At 43.3% G+C, this 13,581-nt stretch overlaps 1 protein-coding gene across 5 annotated transcripts in view; it reads right to left on the minus strand.

Annotated features, from left to right (window-relative positions):
- PPP2R2B (protein phosphatase 2 regulatory subunit Bbeta) overlaps positions 1 to 13,581 on the minus strand; it is a 424,375-nt gene that overhangs the window by 387,186 nt on the left and 23,608 nt on the right. The gene's annotated exons all lie outside the window — the stretch shown is intronic.

Raw genomic sequence — 13,581 nt, forward strand, 5'->3', positions numbered from 1 at the left:
TCTGAGACTGGAGTAGGAGGAACTGGAGGAGAATTGGTTTGGGCATTGCCCCCACTCCCCTAGTCCTGAGCTCTATATGGTCAAGTTTGGCTCATCGCTTAGTGGCATTAAAGAGGCACAATTTGGGGAAACACGTATTACACGGTTCTGAGCTATCTTATTAGGTACACAATGGGGGTAAGACAGCACTTATGAGAATATTCTTGAAAGCTTAATACCAGATAATAGTCTTTTCAGCTGATTCTGTGTGTAAATAGGGCCAATTTCAAAGGAAAATGAGCTTCCTTTTAAAAACTGGAAAATAATAGGGCCATTACACATACTTTGCTCAGCCATTTAAAAGTACCTTGAAGCTGGTTCTCTCCTGAGGGCTTATCAAGACACACGCCTGCGGTGCCAAAGGAAGTAGGCTGTTTACAGTGCAGCCTGCAGGGCTTTTTTCCCCTCTTCCATAAAGAATCTCTACTCGGGTCAGCCCATCATTCTAACATATTCATAGGATTGTTAGGAAGGGTCAAGTCAGTTTCAAAGGGGTACTGAGGTCAAGACACCACAGCGAAGCCACAGACTGGGTTTCAGTCCCAGCTCTAACACTAATTAGCACTGTGTTCTTGGGCAGTTCACTTCATATCTCTGCAAGATGGAAGGCAGGGCTGTGAAAAGGTCTTCCCTGTCTCTGCCAGCTCTGGTTCTCCATCTGGTTTGACTCAAATTACCAGGACCAAGGTGGTGCCCTGTCCCACTCACAGGCTCCAGCAGCCATTCAGAAAACCACCCTGTGCACAGGCACGGGAAGACATGAGTGTTGCCCCTTTGCTTCTGAGCTCACCTCTAAGACCCATCTCCTGCAGGCCTGTAGTCCTGCAGTCTCCTACTGGGATGTGGAGTCAGGGAGTTTACAAACAGTGCACCTAACCCCCCTTTTCTCTCTCTTTCTTGAACTGAAGTGTAGTTGAATTACAATGTTGCGTTAGTTTCTGGTGTGCAGCTTAGTTATACATACTTACATATATTCTTTTTCATTATAGGTTATTACAAGAACCCTTAAATAAACCTAAAAAGAGAGTTACCATATGACCCAGCAATCCTACTCCTGGGCATATACCTAATTTGAAAAGATACACACACCCCAGTGTTTATAGCAGCACTATTTACAATAGCTAAGACATGGAAGCAACCTACATGTCCATCGACAGATGACTGGATGAAGAAGTTGTGAGATATATACATAAAATACATATATTATATATAATGGAATACTACTTAGTCATAAAAAAGAATGAAATAATGCCCTTTGTTACCCCTTCCTCTTGACCAGCATTGCTCCCTGACTTGAAATCTAGTTTCCGCATCTTGGGCTGATATGGAGAGAGGAAGGAAACCACGCAGCCTTCAGCAGTGTTGCTCATATCTTCTTTACTTTCTGTTATCCTAGGGCAGTGTTTCTTGAAGGACTGCCCTTGAGGTTCCTTCCTCAACAGGTGCTAGAGCGCTTCTTCAAAATGGAGGTTCTTGGGCTCCACTCTGGATGTACTGAGTCAGAATTTTAGCAGAGTCTGTGAGCCCCCACAAAATACATTTGAAACCAAGCACTCTATTTCATCTTATGTGTGCTAGCATTTGAGAGCCACTGTCCTAGAGAAAGGAAGGCACACATCTTGCGGGTCACTCCACTTGCCTGCTCTTGCTGCCAACCATGATGATTCATCATTTGTTTTCATTTACTTATTATTTTTATCATCACTGACTACATGCCAGTTACAATGGGGAGCAAAGGCTCAAAGCACCTGCTCTCACGGAACTGATAGTCTAGCGAGGGTAAATAATGATAAACAAATGCAAGCAGGTGACAAGTGAAGCAGCGAGGAAATCTACCAATTAAAAGGAAGGTTAAGTGCTGGGGAGGCATGCCTTATCAGGTGAGGTAGGCAGGAAGGCCTACCTTTTGTGCAAAGCCTTAAAAGAAGAAAGGATGACTTTTGTGCAAAGCCTTAAAAGAAGAAAGGGAAAGGATTGTGTGGTTGGGGGAAGAACATATTCCAGTAAGAGGGAATGACAAGTACAAAGACCCTGGTCCTTGAGGACCAGCAAGGAGGCCAGTGTAGCTGGTGTGGAGTCAAGAGCAAAGTGACAAGAGAGACCAGGGACGCTGATGCCCCAGGCCTTGTAGGTCATGGAAGGGCTTAAGATTTTCCTGCATAAAATGGGAAACCATTCATTGGTGGGGTTTGAACAGAGACATGACGCAATTCGAACGGCCACCATCTTGTAGCTCGATTGCTTTATTTCTAGGCTCGTCTGGATTGGTGGAAGGGGAGCAATGATGTGTGGGGATAATATATTATACCTCTATTTTCATTCCAGGCTACTGTGCTTTGTTTATGCTGTGACTCCCTGCTCCTGGCTGACCTCCCAAAGGCAACATAAGATAGATATTTTGCTTGAGAACTGGGGCCAAATAAAAAGGCTTTGCTTGGAAAGGCAGGCCCAGAAGGCCTTCATTTATTTATTCATATCTTTATTTATCCAATTAGCCTTTAATGAGTGCCCAGGACATACAAGGCATGGTGCTGCTTTGCATACATCATCTTATAATGCTCTCACTGCAGTACTGAGGCAGGGTTTAACTTATGGGTGAACAAACAGAGACTTAAGAGCAGTCAGCTAGCCATGGGAAATGCTGGGACTTACAGTTAGAGGCAAGATTATAACAGCAAACTGTGCTTTTCCCTCCATACTGGAGGGAGGAGAACAAAGCTCTGGGTTCCAGAGCTTCCCTGGGTCCAAATCCTACCTCTGCTGCTTATAAACTGTGTGACTTTGGGCACTTTATTTACTTTTCTGGGCCTCAGAGTCTATGTCTGTAAAGTGGAGAGAATGAACATTTCCTTGTCACCGGATTGTTACTGGAACTAAATGAGCTAATACATTAAAAGGGCCTAGCACCTAAATGTTCTTTATTGTCCCCTTGACTGTAGGTGAAGTCACAGGAGGCTACTTGAAGCAACTTGAAATCTTTAGCCTGGACAGGGCGTGCAAACCATCCTTGTGCACTTCTGGAACTGTATTGATGGTTCTAAACAAATAGATTTCCATTCAACTTAAAGATGGAAGCATAGTCAGCATTGTCCTGAAGTTAAATGGCCAGCTTGGGCAGAAAGCAAGCTCGTTGGGAGTACTGCGATAAGATTCAAGGACACTGCAAAGGGCCAGACTGATCAGAGGTCTTCTCCCAAACAGAAACCCTATGACTCTTTTCAGTGAGATGGAAACAGGTAAAGGCCTGGGTTGGAGACTGGCTTTGTTTTCCTTGCTCAGTATGCATGTATGTATTTATGTATTATTTATTTATGTCTGTATTTATTTATGTCTGAGTTGTGTAGCCTTTAGGCAGGACTGGAACACACCATTTCATGATAGACAATATCATGCCTCTTTGATTAATGCTACCTGCTTGGCTCTGGCAGGATGTCACATTTGGGGTTCCCACCCACATGCCTAGACATTCGATCATCTGGGTTATAAACCCATGAAAGGATGGATTAATAACTAAGGTCAGTCAAGGCTTCTTAACGTTTGCTCATAAGACTGACTTTTGGCCAACTGTCCCCTGCGAGGGCCACCCTGCTGTTTATACATGAACAGGCACAGCTGAGCCTGTAAACCATTCTGTCCAGAGGCTTGGATGTAGCCACTATTTCTTGCTGAATAAACATGATATGAAAACATTCTCAGTGGTTTTGTCCTAAGACAGCCTATCTCTTCCTTCTAAACAACATGCTTTGCCAGTGCTGCATCTGGAACAGCAAACACACTCTATTTTTCAATGCCTGGAATGTTTACTGCCCCCTCAAAACCCAGCGGAGTATGCTGCTGCCATCACTCACGGAGAATAACAATTTCTTTGGATGTCAAGACAATGGCCAGCTTTCCGTGTTCATGAGGCTGTTTTAATAAGACACAAATACACCTGGAGGAATTTAGGGGGTGGACACAGAACCATCTACAGGTCTACTGCACTGCAACAGTAAGGGCTGCTTTGAGAGACCACAGAGCTCTGTTTTGAGTGGCCAACTCCTTAAAATACATCCACGTCCTCTTAACAGCTCTCATCTATTCTCCTCACAGCAATCAGAACAATCTTCTCATGCTGAAAATAGGGTCATGTTTCTTCCCTCAAGTTCATACCCTTCGATCATTTCCAATTGCTCTTTGGATCAAGACCAAACTCCATCATTCACATCACAGAGATATGCACGGTCACACGTCTCTATAACCTCAATCTCCGCCCTATTCCTTCTTGGTCTCTGTGCTCCGGCTGCACTGGGCTTCCTTCAGGACCTCATATTCACTGTGACCCTCTGGTGATAAGGCCTTGAAAACACGCTCTCCCCTTTGCCTGGAAAATTCTCTCTCATTCTGCCTAGTTAAGTTTTCCTCATTCTTTAGATCTCAGCTCAAGTGACACTTCTTCTGGGAGAGTGTCCTGATCTTTCTGTGCCTTACAAATCCCTATTAGATCTTGTCCTTATCCCATGTCCCCACCACTGCAGCACTGGCCACAGGTGACATTCATTTGATTAATTTGTCTTTCATCAGGGCATGAACCATAGCTCTTTTTACCACCAGTACACCCACTGCCTAGCCAATACCTGACATACAGTACAGATAGTCTTTAAGTGTGTGTTTGGATTTTTAAATAAATCAGTGAATAAATGAATAATGTCTCTTGCAAGGAGGTTCACTGCCTAATGAATCTGATCCTAAAATTTTCAGGTTAAGTGACATGCCCACCCGTCAACAGGAGGATTCAGATTGGGCTTTCATGCACATCTCTGAATTTATTTGCCTCCTGTTTGCCTTTCTACTAACTGCTACTGCAGACCTTTGTGAAGACAAAGGCCTTGGCCGTCTCAGCCCATCTTCTCTCTTAGCCCCATCTGCCAGCGAAGAAACAATGACTCAGAAAACTAATGGGCCAGACGCTCTAACGATGGTGATGATTTCACCGCCGGTGATTTTTCTATTAGATTTATAAAACTGAGTCAAAATGAAGGCATTGCCTTGGAGCACACGTCCACAAGACAAACAATGGATTCAGAAATACAAATCAGAACAACACTGACCAGAGTAAGTCACAGGCAAGCACCAGTAAAGGTGACGCAGGTTCAAAGAATCAAAGAATGAGAAATGGAAGCTTTCTCTGATGGGAGCGTGATGAAGTGGAAGGAGCCCAGGGTTTGCAATCAGACCAGCTTAGCGTTCCCACTAGTGAGAACCGGACAAACATACAGTCACAGTCAATACAAGTACCGTCTATTAAATGGCTACCAGGCATGTGCCACTCAGTGCCTTTAACCCCTACACCAAACACAAAAAGGAAGTGTTATTTACTTCCATTCTCCAGTCAAGAAAACAGATACTAAGAAGACAAATCACTTTAAGCCATGTTTGGAACTCTGGCTGACCAGATTCCAAAGCCAAAGCCTTTTCCAACTAAATACTTCATCTCACCAGTCCTCCAGCACCACCCGTAAGATGCAGCTACTACCGTGCAGAATTGTTTTGATAATTATCTCCAGCTGATAACAATACATGGGCAGTGCCTGGAGCCCGTTGGCTTTTATTTAAACATTATTTTCTGTCCTTCCTATTTCTCATCCATTGTTGAATTCCTTATGGATTTTATTAGGAACTCTTGAAAATGTGGTTACCACTGCCAGTGAAATGATTCGATATGAGAAGATTAAAGAGGGGGACCTACTTCACAAAACACCTATCACTTAATCTGACACCACCACCAAGCATACTTTGTTATAATGCCGTCTGACTCCAAGGCACATTGGGCTTATTAGCCATTTTCCCCAGGACACCAATATCAGAAAGGACCAGAACCTAGTCCAGACTGCTGGCCCAGGATTTTTTCCATCACCACATCGTATCAAAGCACACAGTTGCTTTGTTGTTTTCAGAGACCTCCACTAATATGAAGCATATTAATAACAACAACAGTTAATTCTTGCCAAGCTGTTAAATTGTACTGGTTACCACACTCACACTTTGGATAAATTATCATATTTAGTCACCAAAGCAACTCCTTGGTATGTGAGTAATTTTTATTCCCCTTTTTATAAATGACAAAACTGAAGCCCAAGAAATTGAATGACTTTTTCTGTATTAGATAGATGTGTTAGCTGGTACTTGAATAAAAAAATCTGGAAGCAAATTCATAGCTACCTTGGAGCAGACAAACGCACAGTAGAGGCCCACTGCAAATATAAAAGGATGAATGACACTGACCTTGAATCTTCCCAGGACAGCCACTCAACTGCCAGACATCTTGACCAAAAGGAAAATCTTCTTAGCTGCAGGATTTGAGTCTGTCCTTTCAAAGGGACCTACAACGGATCAATCTCTTCTCCGAGAGCTCTGCTCTGGAGCTCTGACTACATTCCTCAGCCATGACCGTGGTTGATCACAGACTCAGCTTCCTGCCTCTGATTGCTCATAAGATTCATCTGGGAGAACCTTAAAACCCAGGATTCCTAGGGCCAACTTCCAAGGAGTCCGTGATGGAGAAACCCCCATGCTTCTGCCACAGCTGATTCTCATGCCCAGCCAGGGTTAAAACCTACCATTAGAATTGTGAGCCTCTGCCTTTCTCTCCCCTGCCAGACCACAGTGTCTTAAAATAGGGATGAATCTTTGCTATCTTTTGAGTTTCCATGTGCTGAGAACAATGCCTGAAATACTACAGGCAATAGTATGGGGCAGCTAAGAGCCCAGACCCAAGGCAGGCAGTCTGGGTGCAAACCCTGATCTGCCACATATTAGCCATGTGGTTTTGGGTAAATTACTGTACAGTTCGGTGCCTTGTTTCCTCATCTGTCAAACTGGGACACTTAACAATACTTACGATGCTTTTGTGAGATTTATGTGAGGCAGTAACTAGAAAACATTTAGCTCAAGGTCTGGCATATAAAAACCCACAATCAATGCTAGCTATGTAGGCAGGCAAAAAACTCAATCAGCATGGAACTATTAATCTCTATGGGTGACTGTTGTGTTAACTGCAGTGGGGGATGCAAACAATAATAGTATGAAGCCCAATTCACTGAATATTCACAGGCATCATGCTCGGTGTTTTACCAACATTATTTTTTCACCTTCATAATAATATGTTGATACATTACTATTAGAGAAGGAAATATACCAGGTAAGTAACTGAAGGTCACCCAGCAGGTAATTATCAGGGCTGAGATTGGAACTCAGGTGCATCTGGTGTCAGAGCTTCTTCTTCCCACTTAATCACTGAGACTTCATATAAATGTTAACTCACATCCATTCGTTCAGTCAACACGTATTGATGCCAGGCTTACTATGTGCTAGAAACTGTTCTAGGTACAGGAGACAGGAATGAACAAAACAGAGAAAGCCTCTGCTTTCGTATAGCTCACTTTCTGTAGCATGAAAAGACAGGTGACACGTGAATGGATATATGACATGTCAGGAAAAGCTAAGTGCTATGGAGTAAAAATAAAGCAGGGTAACAGTAACGGGGAACGTGTGTGAGTGATTTGTTTCTCATTTGTCTATATGGTAATTTTTTCTTTTTTATTGAGGTTTAGTTGATGTACAAGTGAGGTGTCACAATACAGTGAGTCACAATTTTTAAAGGTTATGCTCCATTTATAGTTATTATAAAATACTGACTATATCTCGTGTGTTGTACAATATATCCGTGTAGCTTATTTCATACAAAATAGTTTGTTCCTCTCAATCCGCTACCTCCATGCTACCCCTCCCCCCTGCCCTCTCTCCACTGCTAGTTATTGTCTGTTCTCTATGAGTCTGTTTCTTTTTTGTTATATTCACTAGTTGGTTGTATTTTTTAGGTTCCACATATAAGTGAACATATAGTATTTGTCTTTCTCTGTCTGATTTATTTCGCTTAGCATAATACCCTCCAAGTCCATCCATGTTGCTGCGAATGGCAAAATTTCACTCTCTTTTATGGCTGCATAGTATTTTATCGTATATAAACACCACATATTCTTTATCCACTCATCTATTGATGGACACTTATGTTGCTTCCATACCTTGGCAATTATAAACAATGCTGCTATGAACATTGGGGTAAGAGAGATGTATTTTAGAGAGGATGGCCAGGAAAGGCCTCTGACAAAGAAACAGCTGAGTGATGGGTGTGATAAGGTGTGATTGGATTCTGGATAATTTTTAGGCATTTAAGGTCAGAGGATTTATTAGAGAATTAGAAGAAAGATATGAGAGACAGAAGGAAATACAAGATGACCCCAAGGCTTTTGGCTCGAGTTACTAGGAGAAGGATGTTCTCATTAACTGAGCTGGAGAAGAATGCTGGACAAACAGGTTTTTCTTGAGAGGCAATCAGGAGTTCTGTTTCAAGATCTCTATTATGCATCCAAGTGGAAATATCATGAATGCAGTTAGATGTGCAAGTCTGCATTTTAGGGAGAGTTGGGAGATAGAGATAGAAATTGAATAGATGATATTTAAGACTGTGAGGTTACCTAATTAAGGTGAAGACTGAGTCCTGGACTCCAATATTTCTGGTTTGGGAAAATGATAAGGAGCTAGCACGGGAGTCTGAGAAGGACTAGCCAGTGAGGGAGAAGGAAACAGAAAGGGTGGACCTTGAAGCCAAGACAAGAAACTCTCTCAGGAAGGTAGTGGCGACCTGTGGCGACACTGCTGAGAGCTGTAGGAAGAGGCCCTGGAGAGGGTGAATGGGTTCACCAGTGAGGGGGTCACTGGTGATTCTCACAAGAGCCATTTTGGTGGAGGGATGGAAAGCGCAAATTGGAGTAAAAGACATGGCAACTGAGTGTAGAGAACTCTTTCAGGGCATTTTTCTGCGAGGAATGAGGCAGTAGCTAGAGGGGGATGAGGGATCATGAGATAAGTATTTAAAGTGAGATGATTTACAACATGTTGTGGACGGCCACAAATGATCCTGCAGAGATGAAAGACATGGTGATAATGGAGGGAGAGGGGCCAAGGGCAGGAGTGGGGGAGCCTGGGCAGGGGTCAGGGCTGGGATCCAGCTCACAGTGGGTGGGCAGGTCGGCCTCAGATGACAGCAGGGACAGTGCATCTATTGCACATGAAAATGTAAAACAAATTTTACATGTTAAGTAGTGTCAAACCATGTAACATGTTGTCTCACTTAATCCTTAAAGTAACTCCTTCAGGTGGTGTAGTTATTTCTATATTACAGAGAATCACAATGTTCCTTTGGGGAAGACTTTAAATGTAGGTGTGTATTTGTGACAATGAGAAAATGAGTAGTCAGGGAAAGCTGTGGGTGGAAGTGCATTTGATGTGGACCCAAAGAGTGGGTTGGTTCTAAATATGTGAAAGGGGCTGAGAAGAGAATTCCTAAAACACAGAAATATAAGAATTCCATAGATATGTAAAAAGGTAACATATAGCAATAAATCCTTTCTTAGCATGCACCTTGGAACCAAACTGCATGGATTCTAATCCTAGCCCTTGCACTTAACTGCTGTGTGACCTTGGAGAAGTTACCTAACTTCTCTGTGTGCTAGTTTTCTCATGTTGATACATGAGGATAGTAACAGTACTTACCTCATAGGATTGTGAGGAATACACATATGCACCTGTACCTACATCCCTACACACACACACACACACACACACAGAAAACACAGAAAACATGGCATGTTTTACTTCTGAAAGTAAAGAGCTAGAAAAATGTGTACTCTTTTCCTGTGTGTGTGGGTGTAGACTTCCAGCAGTCCTGCTTTTGGATGTCCTTGGAAGACATTCTGCTTCGAGGAGTTTCTTCCTCTTGAAGAAGCGTTGTTGAAAGAAGATAAGCAAGTTTGTTTGTTCAGTCTCCCATTCACTGAAGAAGAATTTCTTGAGCATCTACCTAGTCAAGCTCTTCCCTAACCAGGGTGCAGAGACTGAAGACGAACAGGGCAGAATCCCCATGCCCAAGGTGCTCCTGGCCACCAGGAGACGGACACGGACATAGGCTGTTTCAATATAACCTGAAGGCTATTCTCACACTGACCTTCAGAAGGAAATGTACAAGGTAAAGGGCAGGAGCCCTGAATTTTGACTCAGACAGTTTGGACTTGGTCTCTGCTCTGTCCCTTGACGAACCTTGGCTCTGGGCGAAGTAGGCGTGCATCGGTTTCCTAATCTGCAACATGGAGATGATGGCAGCCAATACAAGAGACTGCGTGATGGGCAAATGGGGTTGCAGAGCCACAGCCAGTGACCCACAGGCTTTGTGGTGCGTCCCCTTCTCCTGTCTTCTTCCCACTATAACTGCGGTTTAGGTGACTCAGAACAACACCTCCACCTTTGGAGTTGTGGAGCAAGTCTTCCCAGAAAGACTTGACTCAAACTGAGTTATAAAGGATGAATAGGGTTTGCAGCACGGAAACATGACAAGACAATCAGGGACAGGACACGTTACCCTTTAGGGAAAGGATGTGTCTCCACTAGTTTGTTAGATAACACAAACACAGCCCTCCTGTGTCAGGGGCCAGACCAGGCCCATCCGGAAACATCAGGCAAGGTGCCTCATACCTCACTGCCTCTCTCATCCCTATCTGGAATCGCTTCTTTTTGTCTGGGATTGGGATTTTTGTTCCTCTAGTCCTGAAGCCATTTTGCTGGATGAATCCTTTTCTATGGGGGCATGGGTTATGGGGGGAGGGTCCTTAATGAGGTTTGCAGAGGAAGGGAGACAGTCCAACTGTCTTCTCAAAACCCTGTTTGTGCATCACCATTATTTACTTGTTCTTTTTTTTTTTTTTTTTTCTGTTGGTGACCTCTTATTTCAAGTTAGACCATGGTAATAAAAGCAGATCCCTCAAGCATGACCACCAAAAGCTCCCCAACTCACAACAGTTAAAACAACCAGCATTCACATAAGAGTTAATGCTTTGCAGAATGTTTTTTGCATGTTTTTAAGATGTATCTATACAACAGCCTTGGTATTTGTCATCTTTTCATTCAATAAAAATTTATCGAGTACCCATTACACACTTGGTCTTGTTCTAGTGCAAAAACCACATGGGAGTCTTGCTCTCATGAAGCTTTCAGTCCAACAGGGAGCCAGATACTAACAAAACAGTTTCACCCAGTCTGCTCATAACGGCAAACTAGGATGGGAGCTCTGAAGGGAAGAAACCCAGTTCTTCAAGAGCTACCATCAGCTGAGGGTCAAGGATGACTTCTCAGCTTTAGCTAAGAGGTGAAGGCTAGAATGAACAAAGAACGGGGCAGAGGGGAGAGAGAGAGCCCCATCCCCAAAATTTGCGGTCAGAGAAAAAATAATGCGGAACCCAAGGCCTGTAGCTGGAGATCAGGCAGGATCAAGTGTGTCTGGGGTCACTCGGGAGAGTCAGGCAGGGGTCAGAATAGGCAGGACCTTACAGGCCATGGGAAGCCGTTGAGAGGTTAAATGCCAGTGTGTTTGTGTTGGAGGCGGTGTGGTGGTGTCCTATTTCAAACAAGCATTTTGGCTGCAGTATGGAGGACCCAATCTCTATGTGATGGATGAAGAAACAGGCTTGGAGGCTGAGAACAAGAGAGCAAAGGGAAAAAGAACTAATATTTGTTGACTACATGTTGATTTACCCTGTGTGCAATGTGTTGCTCTATACAGTGCGCTTAGATAATGCCTCGGACGTAGTAAACACAAGTGAAGGCTGGTTAGCAGCCTCATCCTCATCCTCGTCACCACCCTGTGTATGGCGTTCTGCATGTATTTATTCGCATGTTTTGCAAATAAGGAAACTGAGGCTCAGAGAGGTGAAGGAACTACCCAACATCACCTCGTTGGCATGTGGTGGAGATGGGATTCAAGGATCCTGCTGTGTTGAGAAAACAACGTCAAGGCAAAGCTGGGAGGACAACGCTTGTCTTCTCAGTAGGATCGTTCCATCCCCGAAGCAGCCCAGGCACTGTGAAAGCCCTTAAAGCTGTCCTAGAATCCCTCTTAAGGGGATTGTTTGAATCATTTGGATTTATCTGACACTCACGGGGATGTACACAAGTTATTCATTCTCGACTTTTTCAATTAAATAAAATAGGAAGTTCCCAGCCATAACGTTTCCAGGACAGAGACTATTGGGTGACATGACTGCTAACCATATAAAAAGGAAAACAAACTCAGATTCATTCTGACCTCTTTTTCTCCTCAAACTCTAAGTGTAACAAGTTTCTGGTGACACTGAGATGTGTTTGAGGAAACCACTCATTGCTTAAGATGGTATAACAAATAAAGAAGACTTGAGTATCTAAGAAAGCGCATGGGGATTGGGACTTAAAAATGGACAGACTTTATCAGGTAGCAAGCTTTGTGAACAACTTTAATTATCACTTTTAAGTCTCAACATCCTGGGAGTAGGTCTTTTTGTTTCCATTTTAGAGATGAAATTGAGCATAAAGCAATTAAGGGACCTGGCCCTGGTTGCTAGAAATTTAACTCCTGCCTTTTCTACTGTTCCCTAGTGCCCCGTCCATGACGTTAATGTTGGACACATGCTCTTATCCTCGCCCACTGTCTTTAACAGGTTTACAACAAATTTACAGGCATGCCTCCCTACCCCTCCCCTAAATCAGATGATAATTGGTGATTCAGAGATTGTCTGTTTTGACACGATTAAAATGGGGGTTCCACTTTGATGGAATAAATCACTTAAATTTGATTTAAAAAGAGTTCAAGAAAGTCCCTGTTATGGTGGTGTTTTGTCTATATGAGGTAGGATCTTTAGTTGATTCATAGGCAAAACAGCAACTGAACAGACCACATGTTTGGGTTCTCAAAGTTTAAGATGGGAGGAGAGGACAGAGGACCAATCAGAAAACATTCAGGCAGCTTTCCATGTAAGTTTAAGTCTTTCGTATTTGGAAAGTTCACCCAGAGATATCTACCCCTGCTACCCCTTACCTCTCCGCAGTATATATAGGAACATGCTAGTTTCTCTCTCTGAGGGAAGAGATTTTTCAATGAGCCATCTCCTTTAGCAACCAATGAAATTTTAAAGAAAATATCCAGTTGAAAAAAAATCGATGAAATATCAATGTCTATGGAAAATATATCATCATTCTCAATGCAAAGGTGATCCCAAATTTCTACTCCCTTTTCCTGGGGGTACTGATTAAAAATCACCTTATGTGTGAAATACAGTTTCTCTCATTTGATAGACACAGCCCCTAACCCCAGGTTCCTCCTGTGAGGACTAGACACAGGGGTGGGTTTTCAGAACAAACTGCTGACCAGCTCAGTCTGGACCTGAGGCGGAGTTGCCGTTCCTCACCATCCCCTGCCCTCTTCCCTCAAGGACCGCTTGTAGGACAACCCCTGAGGCTGACAAACAGCCAGCCAGTTGCTTTGCTTGAAATTGATCTTTTCCAAGGATGTGTCAGATCAAAAGAAACAGGCATATCACACATAGAAGATGCACAACCAGCTACTGATGGTAGAAATGCTGAAACCTGCAGTCCTTAGTTGAAGAATGTTTACAAGGCACACACACGTGCACACAGAAAGTC

Source organism: Camelus ferus, chromosome 3, assembly GCF_009834535.1.
Source record: "Camelus ferus isolate YT-003-E chromosome 3, BCGSAC_Cfer_1.0, whole genome shotgun sequence".
NCBI classification, from domain to species: Eukaryota; Metazoa; Chordata; class Mammalia; order Artiodactyla; family Camelidae; genus Camelus; species Camelus ferus.